The 15291-nt window shown below is 46.5% G+C and overlaps 1 protein-coding gene and 1 long non-coding RNA gene across 8 annotated transcripts in view; both read left to right on the top strand.

The window, feature by feature from the left end:
- Nucleotides 1-15291, top strand: part of ZNF423 (zinc finger protein 423) — a 214690-nt gene that overhangs the window by 12659 nt on the left and 186740 nt on the right. The gene's annotated exons all lie outside the window — the stretch shown is intronic.
- LOC310879869 lies at nt 8807-10816 on the top strand. The gene is made up of 2 exons (XR_014571198.1): nt 8807-10253; nt 10440-10816. It is a non-coding gene; the product is annotated as an uncharacterized lncRNA (long non-coding RNA).

Raw genomic sequence — 15291 nt, 5'->3', positions numbered from 1 at the left:
TCTGGAATTGCAAAGTAGCAATGATCTTGCTGAGGACAAAGACTGCTGTCCAGAGCAAGTGTCCTTGGGCCAGCCTAGCTGTCAGTGTGCGTGGCCTCTATTAGTGCAGCACTGGCTTGCAACCATTTGCTTTCTTGTTGAGAATATTTCTGATGTGGCAAACTTACGCGGCTTTCCCTGCTGTGAAAGGGCTCTCTTTTTTTTTTTTTTTTCCTTCTAGTCTTCTCCTCTTTCTAGTCAGAGGAAATACAAGTAGTTATAAGAAATACAAGAACCGGCTGTTTGCCAGTAAGAAAACAAACAAAACCCCCAAAGCAACCTAGACATTGTACCTTTCCTTGCATTTTTTAAAAAAAAAAATTCCTTGCAACTGTAAATATTGATCTGTGTTTTTGGTAGAAGCTCATGATTCAGTGTTAAACTGATGACACATCAAAGAATAAAATAGGATTTTTGTTTGTTTTCCTATTTGTTATTAGTCTTGTTTAGATGTGGGAAAACACTGTGGTTTGAAAATATGAAGAAATGTTCAAATGTTGTAGATAAAGGAGTAAAAGTAAAGCTCTTTATATAACTCAGCATGCTTGTGCAATAGCATTGGTTGGGCTGCAGTCTGGGCTCTCGAACAACCTTACTAAAAAGAAAAAAGCTTTAAATTTCATAAATATTTCTGCCTCTCTTTTGCAATACCTAACATACATTGTCTGTTCTGCTCTTAACTCCCTGATGCAGAATTCCTAAGTTTGGGCTAATAGAAAATTTGGAGGATTCTTCATTATCTGAACCTCTTGAGAAATACCAAATATGTTCCAGTAATTGTGGTGTAGTACAACAGGGAGTCGCACTGGCAGTTTGTTGGAAAGGGTTTTTCCTGTAGTTATGAAAACCATACAACTATTAAAATCCCCAAAACTGAAACCACTGGGATTACTCATATACTTACAGTTAAGCGCATGCCTAAAGGTAGATATATTCAGCATGCATTTTTCTGACTTGCATTTGATTCTTAGCTTGAGTGATCAGGGGAAAAAAAATGTTCTTCGATCACTTTGGTCTCGTGCAGCCTTTTTGTTCTGAGCCTATATGGCTGTAGCGCAATGGTTGTGGCTTTTGACAGAAGCACCTAGGTTTGCTCCACAGCAAGCTATCAATAATAAGGAGTGGAGAGCTTGTACAGCAGTAAGATACTACGGGCTGGCAAGCAGGAGTTAAGTTGGGTTTCTGTGCTTCCTCCCGCCTCCTCTTCATACCTCTGCCACAGACCGCTAATGAGTGAGTGTGTGTGTGTGTGTCTCAACTTTTCTCTATCTCAATTTTTTTTCTTCCGTCTTGGTTCTGTGCAAAGAGGGTATAACGGTGACCCTTGGAGATGAAAGTGAATGTATTGAATGCTGAGGTCCTGGATAGGTAAAAGTGAAATGAAACACTGGTATTACAGTTCAGGCCATAATATTTGGGTTTGCTTTTTGGTTGTTTCATCTTCCCTGTTCTAGAATGTTAGTTTTATAGAGTAGAATTCACATGGAAATACTAGAAAGTGATGCTTGCTTTACAATGTCCCTTATAGAGACATTTGTCCTATTTGGGCAGCCTCTTATCGAGGAGGCCCCGTGTGCCGTGTTCTGTCTTCAGGGCAGGAATATGGAGAACTGTTAATATTTGTTCAGTATCTCTTGTAAAAATTTCCTTTGATTTAATACTTTTTAATTTTGTATATGACTTTATCTTAGAAAACACTGGCATGTATCTCTAAGTGTCTGATGCATTATCCTAAGGACATGATTAACACACCTATTGTTCTTAGAACAAAATATGCTTTTTGACTAAGAAGCTATGTAAACAATTTGCTTTGAAACAGAATTTGGAAATATGCAAGTTGTAAAGTATAACTAATACAAAAATGTTTTTATTGCACTGCTTTAGCAGAGAATCCATTTGCACAAGTATCAATATGTAAGAGAATTTAATTTTAAAAACAGTCCCAGCCACTTTGTGGAAAAATATAATGCAGTACGTAAACTCATTTTAGACACTACTTATTCTACCGTGTCCCATTAGTTGATGTTTGCACAGCTCTTTGAAAATGTAAAGCGCTATATAAGTGCTTATTATTACTACGTTATTATTATTCTCCCTCTTGAAAAAAGACCCTCCGGGGAGAGTGAGACTCACTTTGCATTTCCCACAAGTGCGTATCCCACAAGAAATATACCTGCTTGTTTTGTTTTTTTACACTCTTCCCTCCCCGCTTCCATCCCTCTTTTAAAAAAAAAGTTTCTTTCAGAAATTATGGAGTCCTTACTTGGTTTATAGTCAGTTTATGAGAGTAATATTTGAAGGCACATAAGTCTAAGAAAAATGTCCAATCTGCACAGTAACAGGAATTGCCACCCTGGTCTCGCCCCCCGTGATGGCTGCAGCAGGGGCATGGGGTGCAGTGGTGGTACACTCACCAGGTCTCCTTGGGCTTGGCTGCCCCATGGATGCAGAGCGTGAGGTGAAGTGAGAGCAGGGATGGCTCCAGCACTGCCTTGGAGGGATTTCCTTCCTAGAGAGGAGTGCTGCGTGCTTTCCTGCAGGATCAGTGCTGTTGCTGCTAGTGAAGAGAAGTTCTGCGATTCCTCACCTCCTTTGCGCTCTGTTAACAGCAACCCACATCCCTGCAGGAGAACAGGGCTCTAGTTCAAAGTGTTTTAACCCTCTTTATCCTTTGAATCCTTTTCATGAAAAGGGCTCTTAGTGGGCAAGGCAAGCCACTTAGAGATGACAAATTCCTTCCTAAAATCCAAGGATGCTTCTTTGTGCCTGTGCTGTACATGTTTGAGGCTGTATTCACTCAGCATTTCAACCTAGTTTCCAAAAGAAGTGAGGTCTCTTGCAATCATCCTTACCTCAGAGCAGGCACCTGTGGGTGAAGTGCTGATGTGCTCTGGCGACCGAAAGCCATGCGTAACACTACGGTGTTACGCAGGGCCTGCCCGTGCTCTGGCTCCACGCAGGAGGCCTGAGGCTGTGCCGTCAGGGCGAGGCCTCTCAGCAGCGGCCTGGGGCATGTGGGCAGGGCGCTAAGTCCCACAGGCGCAGATCCCTGTGGGGAAGCACCACAGCAGTTGCCCTTGGGAGCCCTATAAATCTGACCATGGCTTCCCACCGGTGCCCCTGTTGGTTTACCCCGGCAGTGCCAGTTGGGCCTGGCACCTCAGCGATGACTGGAAGAGGAGGCTTGGCCGGTTCCTGAGCCGCAGAGCACCCACAGGCTGTGGTCCCGTGGCACTCCTTGCCCCTCTGCTGTGCACGATGCCTTATCCTGTGACAGAAGCATATACATCTCTGTGTCCATTTATTTTATGGGGATTTCTGTTAATCAGCAAATGAGTGTGAGAGGCTGTCTTGGCACTCTGAGCTCGCTTTCTCTGTCCCCTCAGCTCTCACCAGGCAGGTGAGGTCCTGCCTTTCTGTGTGCCCAACTGCTCTCCGTGACAGTAACTTCAGGGCCCTGCTTTATGCCCAGCTATCAGGCTTTTCCAATGGCCTGAATTCTGTGAAAATCTCCGCATTCAGCTCACTTCAGTGTGCTACTTTGCTTGTTGTGAGTCCTGTTACCATTTTGGAGAGGGATGGGGTGTATGGCTGCATCACCGTTTCTAAAGAGTTGGATAAAGCCCCACACGTAATTTCAGGGTTCAGCTTCTTGGGAGGAGGGATCGCCCATGTTCCTCGGTCCTTGCACCACTGTGGTGGGTTCAGTTGGCGATGCAATGATACTGATGTGGAAATGTTACGTTGCTGGCTTCTGTGAATGTCTCTTTATCTGCTGTAAGCTCTAAATACGCTGCCACTAATGTTTAACTGAAACTTTGCAAATATCCTGCTGAGCCCTTCAGGATCGTTGCTTATGTAGACTTATTTTTTCTTTGGAAATTGTAGGTGTGGGTAATTATATGTATTTTTGAAAGCTCTAACTATGCCTCATTTAAACTTCTGCAAACATCTTTGTGAGCCCAATTAAATGCCTGCAGAAGAAAACGATCAAAAAATGAGATGGGGAAATGTGCGTTTATCCAGATACAGCTTGCAAGCCAAGCAAAATGTTATGTTAGCCCAACAAATGGGTTATTCAAGCACGGTTCTACCAAGACAAACATAGGAGAGTCAGGGATAAGTGAGTTTTGAAGCAATATGGGATGTGACCCTCTCAAGTTAAGTTATCAGGATTGCACAGGTTGAGAAAAGACAGCTAGTTTAGGGTCCACTGCAAGTTCGGGTCCAATCCAAATTTGCATTGGAAATACCCTGGAAAAACGCAATCTGACCTGACTTTTTCAAACGTTCCCACAAAATGCAATTTTGGGTCTGTAATTCTGCATTACTGGATTCTTCTATTTGCATGTATTTACTTGAGCTTCGCTAAATAACCAGGCAACAATGAAGCCAGTGTAGCTCAGTGAAAGGGAGGGATGTCTTATCGTACTCGCGTTTGAAAAAAAAAATTGACCCTTCGCAAGGAACTCGGCGGCAGGCTGTCTCCTCCGGCCGAAGCTGTGCAGCCCCAGAAGAGCCCGCCCTGCCGGGGCCAGCAGCCCTGTAGATCCTGCTCTGTGGGGCTGGGCCCAGACGGCCACGGCCGTGGGCACCTGCCCTGCCGGGGGGAGCGGTGTGGGGCCCAGGGGAACGCGGGCAGGGGCGGCACAAGTGCGGCAGCGGGCTTAACGCCTCGACCACGTTGTAGGGAAGCAATTCTGCTGCACCGTGTTTAATTTCCATTTAATTTCCGTCAGAGTTGAAAGTGAAATTCACAGATAACCGGATCGGGCCCAGCGTGCTTGCGGTCTCTGCTGCTGATGATCAAAAGCAATACTTTGTTTCTAATTTAAGAAGGACTTTTTTAAAAAAAGTAGTTTGAAACAAGAGGAAACTGTCACATCCTGAGTGACATCCTGTGTGCAGCAGCAATATCCTTGCTTCTAAATGATCAGAATTTCAGCCAAGGGAATAAAATCCAATCCATGTAAAAATGTATTTGCTTTGTGAGAATCCTGTAGTATTGCACAAGCTATTTTCTGATGGCAGAATGCAAATCTAAAATCTATATCCAAGAGAACAAAAAGATTAATTCAATTAGCTGTCTGAAGGAAATACTGAGGACACTGAGTTATCAATTGGATTTCAGTAAATTTGTTTTAATATGCAAGATTATATTTTTAATACTGGAAATGATGGCAGTGTTTCACAGCCCAGTGAATTATTTCCCAAATAGCATTTTCTCCAAGCCCACTGACCCGGTACCTGGTGTCTCCTGACTGCTGCTGTGCGCTCTGCCTTTCCTGTGCCCTGGTGTTTGCAGGGCACTTGTGGCTGCCACCGTGGGGTCCCCGCTGTGGCCTGGGGCATCGGCCATGCAGAGCATCCCTACAGGGAGGGGCCTTACTGGATGCATGGCCTTGGGTGGGCTGGGGACACCGGCAGGGGCTGACTTCTGATGGGACACCGAAGGCAATGATTTACACAATGCTGACCTTAAAACTTCTACATATATTTAGTGTTTTACTGGCTCCCATCCTTGGGGCTTGGAAGAGAAACTTCTTGAAGATAGACAAGGTGTGCTGTTCTCTTCTAGGTAACTTACCAGTTTTTCAGCCCAAATATATGTGTTAGGGTATACATGCGTATTGCTGCTGGAAAGGCAGCGGTACAGTTAATTTTTCTTTTTATATTCCCCATGAAAACCACTGTATGCCTTGAAACGCTTGGAGAATGCAATCCCATCTTGTAGAAAAATGTTTAATAACAGCTTTCATTGAGATGAAAAGGGAAGCACTGCCCTTCAAGTGCTCATCCCTGTGTTGATATGGATGTGGGTGGGCACATACTAGCCTGTAATTGGTGCCGGGGCAGCAGCTGGTATCTGTGCCGAGGGCATGAACACACTGGGGGTAGCAGCAAGGGGCTGGTGCTGCGCAGCCCTGGGCAGAGGTCATGGGTGCACCCTGGTCCTGGCCATGGTGCCCAGCTGGGTCCTGGAGCAGTCCGGTTGTGGTGCAGGAGGGACTGGGTGCTGGGGAGCAACTGGAGGGGTTTGTCTGAGACTGCAGTGTGACTGTTTGTAACTCCTGGCGTTTATTTATTTTTGTACATTGAATTAAAAATGTAAATGTTTAGCGGTTTCAGGATGGGGCGGGGAAGTTTTGGAAACCAAGTTGCAACTCTGAAAGGTCAATTTTTTTTTTTTGAACCCTTTGTTTGCTGAAACCTGGCTCTGCAGAGGGGTCGGGCAGGTGAGCAAGCTGCCTGGCAGGCTGGTGCACTGGCTGGCAGCCGTGGTCATGGTGGGACCGTCCAGTGATGGCTGCAAGCCCTGCCCGTGGGATCTGCCCTGCTCAGCAGCTGCTGCTCCGAAAAGAGCAGTCTGGGTAGCCAGGAAGGGGCTGGAATATTTGGGAAGTGTCAGACAACAGTGCAAAACCTGACCCACCAGATAAAGTTACACAGCCCCAAACTAGATGCTCCATATTAAAAAAGTTGAAGCTATGCATATATTGCATCACGTTTCTGAGTGCCTGGTGGGAGCCAGCACTGAGCTGCAGGCACTGCAAAAACGGTGCCCTGGTTGTTTAGCACAAGAAGTAGCAGTATTTTGGGTACATGTAGCTGTGATGGCAATTCTGTTATTTTAAGACATCACGAGAGCTTTGATGTCTACAGTTGGTTTGGCCCTTCTGTGCACAGGCTGGCTGCAGCTGTGGAGCATCTTTGTCTTGTTCTCACCTTGCATAAGGCACACGGACAGACGGTGAGTGGTGCTCGGGAGGCAGTAATGTCCCGTAGGAACGGGGGAAGGAGGGGACAGTATGAAGGCTATGGCTTTCTCCTTGGCTTTGCATACTTACGTGTAGGTCACCAAGACCTCTCTTCAAAAGCTCAGTTCTTTTCCCTAGTGGTTTTCCCTCCCTTTTCCCTTGGAGAGATGCACCCGAAGCTCCCTGCTCCGCGGGGACATTTTGGGGGGCTGCTGGTGGCAGTGTGAGGGCTCGCCAGGTGCCAGTGAGAGCTGGAGTCGGCCAGACAAGTGTGGGCAACCTAGGGATGCTCCTGTGTCGCTGGAAGGACCCAGACCAGCAAGCAACATCCCCGGGATCAGCACATCACTCTCTGCCAGCCTTTTCTCATTTGGGAGCAGGGCCCATCTTTTTCTTCCTGCAATTAGCTCAATGAAATGTAGGGAGACAAAAAATCCATGTTTTTTCTTCTTAAGTTACCTCTTTGCCAGATTTTCATTCTGTAAGCTCTTATTTTTCCTGTCTGCCCTGTGGGACCTTTACAGCAGACTTTTGTGATGTATGTGTAAACTGTTATCTGACTTGCTGGTAAATGACTTCATTTTTTTCACTCTCGAATTTTATGAAATTAAAATTTTTGTTCTCATTTCAGACCATAAAAGTGTAAAAGACTGCTTTGAAACTGTACCCTTTTTGGCAGATTTGAAATAAATTATGTCCAATCGCTATTAGGTTAAAACTAAAATACTCTGACTTCTTGTGTGAATTAGGCTCCAAGGTTTAGGAAATGTAGAGTGGCAGGAGGTGATGGCAAAATTGTTGGAGTAATTCCACGCTATATATTTAAAATTAAATATTTTGTGAGCATGTGGATTCTGTAGCTTGATCAAAACTGTACATTATTCCCTGTGAATGGTGAGTTAGTGTTAATATTTGTGGTAGAATGAGATGTTTCTAGCTTTTTTGTTCAACAGTCAAATGAAAATTTTCTTAATGTTTTATTACTGCAAGAGTTGTAAGCTGTTTTTCTTTCTTGTAAAATTCTCTGCATTCTTCCACCCTCTCCCCCAGTGGCAATGTTGAATCTTCTTTTATAAGAGAAGGATCATTATGTATAATCAAGCAATTTAAACAAATGATCTCTTAGTTCAAGGAGACACGTACTATAATATAAGCTTACTGAAATGAAAAGCTGTTGTTCAAAACATATCACGCTATTTTGGAGTTATTAAAAGCTCTTATTTTGATTTTGAAAATGGTTCTGGCTGCCAGAAGTTCGGTTGTTTGTTTTCCACTGGCTGCTAACTTATAACTGGTGGTTTGATGACAGTACAACAGTAACAGAGATCAAGGAATATTAATTGGTGTTGTTTCCAGTTTAAATAAAGTTAATTACCTGTCTTTGAGTAATGCAATATTACAAACCCAGCTATGTCAGCATGTATGCCATCGGGGGAAAATCTGCAGCTAATCAAGTTCCTGGAGGTGTCACAGCACTCGAGAAACACCACCCACAGCCAGCTTCAAGTGGTGTTGGAGTTGATGATCCTTATGGGTCCCTTCCAACTCGGGATATTCTATGATTCTGTGGTGTGGACATGGGGCATGTGGAAGGTGATGCTTTGGTGACGTTTCACTGCTGCTGAAGCGAAGGGGTTTGTAAATGGTATCACTGAAGCTGCAGACTTGAGAATATGGCAGGCTGGTTTCTCTGCATGTGCCTGGTGTTTGAGGAATAAAACCAAGTATTTTTGGCAAAAGTATCTTCCATGGGTGGTCTGTAGCCAATTTGAGCCATTTGTTCATGTGCCCATCTGCAGGGCTGGCTGTGGTGGGGGACACAAGGAGTGGGGAAGGAAAGGTAAAGTGGGGGGAAACAACTGGGGACTTCTCTTTCCTCCTGCAGCTGCTCCCAGATGCTCCTTTACACTTTGTCCTTTCAGAGGGCTGGGTGCCCTGTTAGCATTTGGGCTGTGCAACGCTTACCCTGCTGCTGGTTTTGTGCTCTGGTTGCATCCAGGTAGGTAAGTGATGCCTCTGGTTAGGGCTGAAGCCTTCGCTCCACATTCCCCACTCGTGCCACTAGCCTAAAACCAGACTTTATAAAGCAGTATCTGGGTTCAGCTTAGTGGGTGGAGGTGTGGTGTTTTAGGAGACTGATTTGTAGTCTTGAGCAGTATCTATCGCGTAAGCACAGATATGAAAAAGAATAACTCATTTAGACAATATATTTTTTTATTCTTAAAAATACTAATGTACAGGCATTCATTCAAAATAGTGGGAGACTCCCCCCCTACTCCTCCCCCCACAAGGTCTAAGGAACTAGAGCAAATGTCAGCTTTTCCAGGTGTCCTGCACTCCGGGGAAAGATGAACAGAAATGTCCAGCCTTTAGTACAGTGTCCACTGCCTCGTTGCCCTGAATCTTGACTAAGACACAATTTTACTAGTCTGTGGGGTGCTCGGTTGTGTCCCCCCCAAGCCCCAGGGATGAGTAAGGCCAGGCAGGGTGCTCACCGCCTGGTGCCAGCACTGGGAAGCCCCCGGCAGGGCTGGTGGTGCGGGGCGGTGGCCAGCACAAGGCTTCCTGAGCGCAGTCAAATTCAGGTGATTACTTAATTTAACTACAATAAAAGTTTTCATCTGCCACATCCCAAGTAGACTATCACAAAGCCTTGTCTTAAAAGAAGTCACATTTTTTAGACAAATAGCTGGTGTGATGGAGGGGGAAGGATGTCTGCACCGTTATCGATTACAGGGTCAGCTTTCTGATCAATGGCAAGTTTTATATCCACTTGACTGACGCTCACCTTAACAGCCCATCCCTGAAACCAGTCAGCACTAATACAAAGTGATGGCTTCCCAGAACACCGTGATGTCCATAATGCATGCAGAAGGGATGTAGGTAGTCGATCCCTGTTCTACAGTATTATTATTTAAAGAGCTCATTTGTCAGTGTGACTTGGAGTTGTTTCTGTGCTGACGTATGCGTGGCCAAAGCATGCCTGTGTTGAGGAGCACGAATTAGCATGGACTGAGCGCAAATATGGCTTTATTACTGCAGGGTTTCCATAAGATTGTGTAACTCTAGCAGAAAATCAAGAGAACAGAGAAATCTCATTAACAGGGAAGAATACAAGTGTGGATGGGAAATATATTCAGATGTCATAAAAATTTGTAGAGGAACTCTGCTTCACTGACCCCTTGGCTATGGTTGAAACTTTCCTGGGAAAAGGCATTAGTTTGGCTAAGTAACCCTGTTTGCCTCAAGTGTAAATTAATTATCAGAACATTTTCTTATAGATTGGAAGAAAGCTATTTGTATTGAAAGGTAAGGAGCTTTTGTGCATTTTTTTTTTTCAGTTTGGATTTGAGGAAGAGACTTGCAGATTATGGGAGGCTGTAATAGAAACAGCTGAAATCTAGGGGGACTTGTCTTGCACGCAGCAAAATTACCACCAGACTGCAGTTTGTCTGTGTATGAATAACCTTGCACCTGCATGTGTTCCTGATGTGGGAAGCTTACTCGGGTGTTGTTTCATAATAGCTATTGTGCTACCCCTTATTTAGGACAGTGGGGCTATTCTCAGTCTTCTTTCAAGTCCTGTTCGTGTAGTCCACCGAACTTTAAATGCAAAACTTGATGCAAGCTGTGTTTCTTTAGGGACGCTTCTGTCAACGTACTGGCTTCTGCTGCGTCTGGAAATGCCCACGCCCCATTTCCCAGGCTCAGCAGGACTGCTCGGAGACAGGACTTACGTTCTTGGCAGCCTTCCTTCCGACAGAGGACCAGAAATCAAAACAAGCAAATAAATATGACACAGAAACGTTACAGAACACAAAGCACTGACAAGAGCACTTGTCAGAGAGGAGTAGACACAAAATAATTTGCCTCCGAGTAAAGATGGATTGAGCTGATGTTATTCCCCGTGGTCCCCATCCATAGAAGAGGGATTTTAATAACCCTGGAGGCAGGTGCAGAAGGGCCTGTAAGGAGGAAAATGAGGGTGTTTGCTGCTGCCCTTGGTGCCCTCTTTGTTTCCACAGACACTTTCAGAGCTGCTGTCTGGGGCTTTTATACTTTTCAGCTGGGCCTTTCCTGTCCAGATGTACTCGCCCACCCTGCTTTTGGCTGGGACGGGGTTAATTTACTTCCTAGTAGCTCCTGTGGTGCTCTGCTTTCGATTTGTGATGAAAACTGCTGATAGCAGGCTGATGTTGTAGCTGCTGCTGAGCGTGCTTGCCCGGAGCTGAGCCCTTTCTGCTCTGCGCCCTGCCCACCAGCAAGCAGGCTGGGGTGCTGAGGGATGCTGCGGGGCTATCCTGTGCTATGTAGTGTGCTCGTGATAAAAGCAGGGGGAGAGGAAGGAGGAGCGGGGACGTTGGGAGCGATGGCATACCCGTTGTGTGTGGTGGCGCCCCGCTCTCCTGGACGTGGTGGAACATCTGCCTGCGGTGGGAAGCAATGCATGAATTCCTCCTTGTGCTCCACTTGCACACACAGCGTTTGCTTTCCCTACCAAACTGCCTTTATCCCAACCCACGAGTAGCACCCACGTTTTTGCGCAAGGACTGAACAGGCATGCATCCCCTGCCTGCGTTTCCATACGCGTGCATTTGCACGAGGGGCACAGCCGGCACTTCCCCAGGCTGTGAGCCTGCACAGCTGCCCGTGAGGCTCCGCAGGCTGGGAGGCGCGAGCCTTGCACGGCTTCGGCTCCATGCCGGTGCGGTTGCAGCGTGCCTGAGTATTCGCTCGTGGTGGAGAGCAAGATAAGTACGTGTCCCTTCAGCGTTTTATGAAACAAAGTAATGCAGATATCCATAAGTGAGACATGACACGAAGCGTACTGATAGTAAGTTTGGAATAGTTCTGGGAGTTAAGAATTTACATGTCTTTATTAATTATTAGATGTTATTAGTGAGTGACTAAGGAACTGGGAAGCTCTAAGCGTTCTTTTGAAGTAGTGTACCCAAATTAGGCTAAATAAATAAATAAATCTGAAAATGTCGGGAAATGTCTGCTCTAATGAATTTTCTAAATACACAAATCACACTTATTAAATCAGTGGATCTTTTAGCTGTAAAAATATTATTACTGTTACACGGGGGAAATCCATTCAGAATTATAAAATATTTGGAAACTCTTTCCATGTTTCACTTTGATGGAAAGGTTGTGAGATTAACATGAATAGAAAAGAGTAGGTTTTGGGATAAAGTTTTTCAAAGCCAGCTTTCCCCCTTCTTTGTGTGTGCGCCAGTTTTCAATAAGAACTGTGTTCCCCTTTTAGTCTTGTTTAAAATAAACTACGTGTATAACAAGACGTTGAAATTTATTTATGGTATGTTAGCACTAAGGACAGGTTGTTAAGGGGTCATAAAAAATATTAGTTTCCACTTTATGGCGTCTGCGTTGGTTTTTCTTCAAATTAAATTTGACGCTACGAAGGGATATATGTGATATATAAAACGTTCTCTCCCTCACTGTAATTTCTTTCGCTGTAATGCGGCCACAAGTCTTGTCTTTCAAGGAGACAAATCTCCAGTGGGGGGCTTCTCCCGGCCGGGGCGGTGACACCCCAGCAGTGCTGCCCTGTGCATGGGTCCTTCTGTGGAATCCCAGACGCTCTTCTCACGGCGCAGGAGGAGGTGCTGGATTCCCCACGTGTGAGCTCTCGGACCTGCTTTTATCTACCCTTTTATCTGTATTTTACCCTGTGGTATTTAATTTATACCAGTTGCGCGTTCCTTCGTCAAAATATTGAGGCTTGTGTACGAGAGGCTGACCTTCCTATGAGCGTTTATCAGGCAGTTCAGAAGAGCGCATTGTTTTATTATTAAAATACAATTTATGAAACAGAAATGATCATAGATGCAAATTTATACTTCACGCATTTTTTTTTCTTAATAAGAATATGTATATTTTCATCTGGGGAGAAAGCAGCATTAAAATGAGAGCGCCTGGGGAGTGTTGCCATACCCGCGCACAGAGGCGTGCACACGCCTGCATGCACAAAGAGCCACAGGGAGCTGTTTGCTAGAGCCACAGACCCCTGCCAACAGCCCCAAAAACGTCTGCTCCCCCACAACAGCTGCCCCCTATCCTATCATCAGGTGTAGAGCAGGCACAGCGGCAGCCCGGCGTGGCTGTGCTTTGGGAAACTTGTTTCGTTCGGGCTGGGACCAGCACCAAAGAGGAGGGGTAAGGGGAAATAACACCACTCACCAGATGGGTTTTTCCAAGCCCTCACGGCTCTAATTAACGTGGCTGGTCAGGAAAGGCCTCCTCTCTTCCTTTTCCTGTGCTACCTGCTCTGGAAACAGAGCTGACCAATTTAAAATAAAAAGTCTGAGTTGGAAGGATTAGCAGCAAAAAGCAGTGCATTTCTTTAGGCTGAGGTGAGGAGATCCAGCTGGAGACTCTTTCCAGCTCTGCTGAGCAGCCCTGTTGCTGGATGGGGTGTGTCGGTGGGGCAGCAGGCGTGAGGGGTGCGGGCATCCTGACCCCAAACCTCTTTCTGAGGAGGGTGGAGGAAGAGGCTGACGTCTGTAAGAGCAGGGCTGTGCGGCTTGCCATGTCGTCCATGCCCCTGAGGCAGTCGCTGCTGTTTTGGTAGTTCTGATCTTTTTATCACATGTGCGGTGGGAATTGTTGTGATGTTGAACTTGAGCATGAGTCCAAAAGCTTGGTGAGAGGAAGCTGCGAGGGGCTGGGTGCTGGGGTGCTGCTGCGATGGGAGGCCCTGCGCCTGCTCCTGCCCATCCCAGTGAAACACACTGGGAAAATTGGCAACGAGGCAGGAGCGGTTTTGGGGGAGAATTTGCATCCTGGCAGCAGCTCGGTGCTGGAGGAAAGGAGGAGGCAGCTTCTGAGTACAGAGCTGCACTAAGCTTTGATGAAGCAGAAACCCTGCAGGACGGGCTGATGGCAGTCGGCGGCAGTGGGGAGCAGCCTGTGGTCCTGGTAGGTGTTTCGGGTGGCACGGTCTCTTGCCACTAGGGCAGGATGAGGCGTAAGGAGTTACAGCCACACTGCCCGTCTGCAGGTCCTAGTTGTCTGCTTCTGTTCTTCCCAGGGTTAGTTCCTATTTCGATATAAAAGCGCATGTAAATTAATTTCAAAGCCTTCTTGCTTTGTGTCGTCAGTCTGTTAGACGTGAACCCTCAGCATCCTCATTAGCTGCCTCAAGATAGGGCAAGCACATGTAAATTATTTTATTAGGTGCCCTGTTTGTAGGGAGACTTTATAGCCTGAATGTAACAACAGTGCTCTTTCCTGTTTTCTTTCTTTTTTTTTTTTTCCTCTCTCTACTGGAGAAGCCAAACATGCAACAGATTGGTCTGGTGAGACTCTGCCCCCCTCGGTGCAAAGCCCAATTTATTTGAACTTTGTGGTGCTCTGGTTTGGTTCAGAGACGCCACTTCTTTGCAGCCACTTCTTTGCATTTGGTTAACAAATCAACCAAAAAGCCAGGCACAGCTCTTGGCTCTGCTGCCTCCTGATGTATGCCCCGTGTTCTTTGTGCACCTTGGCGAGAGCCAGGGCTCTGCCCGTGCTCCTTCACTAGCACCGCCGCTGCACCCACGCCGTGAAGGGAGGCATCGGAGCCGCGAGTGCTGGAGCAGCAGCTTGGCGTCCGCGCTTGCTGACCCACCTCTGGTCTGTCACACGTCTCATCCCGCTGTCCTCCGGGAACGTGGGCCTGCTGCTGGCCTGCTGGCAGAGTAGGGGATCGCTCCTCAGGCTGCAGCATCACCCCCTGGCACTAGTCCTGGCGTGGAGCTGTAGGTGTGCCAGTTCCTCCTTTCTCTGCTTTCTCAAATGGGTTCCCCCAATTTCAACACGTAAACGGTTTTGTCCTCCAACAGCATTCCAGATGGAACGAGAACATTTAAACTGTTGGTTGCTGAAGTAAAATACATGTTTTATGAGCGACGTGGGGGATGTCAGATTCACCTGTTTTGTTTCACTTGAGCTTTAAAACGTCTGTTTACTCATAGTAGATCTATTTTTGAAAGAAGGCGCAGACACTATGGTGACAGTTGCCTTAGAAATGCACGTAATGAGAGAGGAGCGCGCCCGCAGGCAGCCGGCTCTCGCCTCCCTGCGGCCTCGCCAGCCGCCCGCCCGCGGCCCCCTGCCCCAGCTGGGGCTGCCAGGGCACCCCTGGGTGCTTCCCTGGGGCTGTCAGGGCACCCCTGGGTGCTCCCATCCATCTGCGTCGGAGCCAAGGGCAGTGATGGTCGGGGGGTGAGAATTGCTCCCAAATCTCTAAAAGCACCCAGACAAGGTATCTGCCTGTTCACTTCTAAGAACTACGAGCTTAATATATTGCACATTTAAGATGTTGATCCTGAGAGTAAACTGAAACGTTGCCTGCGTTTTATTACACCGTACACTCGTATTTATTTACATAATAGATTTTGATGGGAAATGTATGTCTCCAGTGGAGTCTGCGAATTAGAAACAAAAACTAAATATGAGCACTGGGAATAAACATGCTGCGGCCAGTGAG

The sequence above is a fragment of the Anser anser genome, assembly GCF_964211835.1.
Source record: "Anser anser genome assembly, chromosome: 11".
Classification (NCBI taxonomy): Eukaryota; Metazoa; Chordata; class Aves; order Anseriformes; family Anatidae; genus Anser; species Anser anser.
Note: the sequence above shows the minus strand (reverse complement) of the source record. Positions and strands in the feature narration are given on the sequence as shown.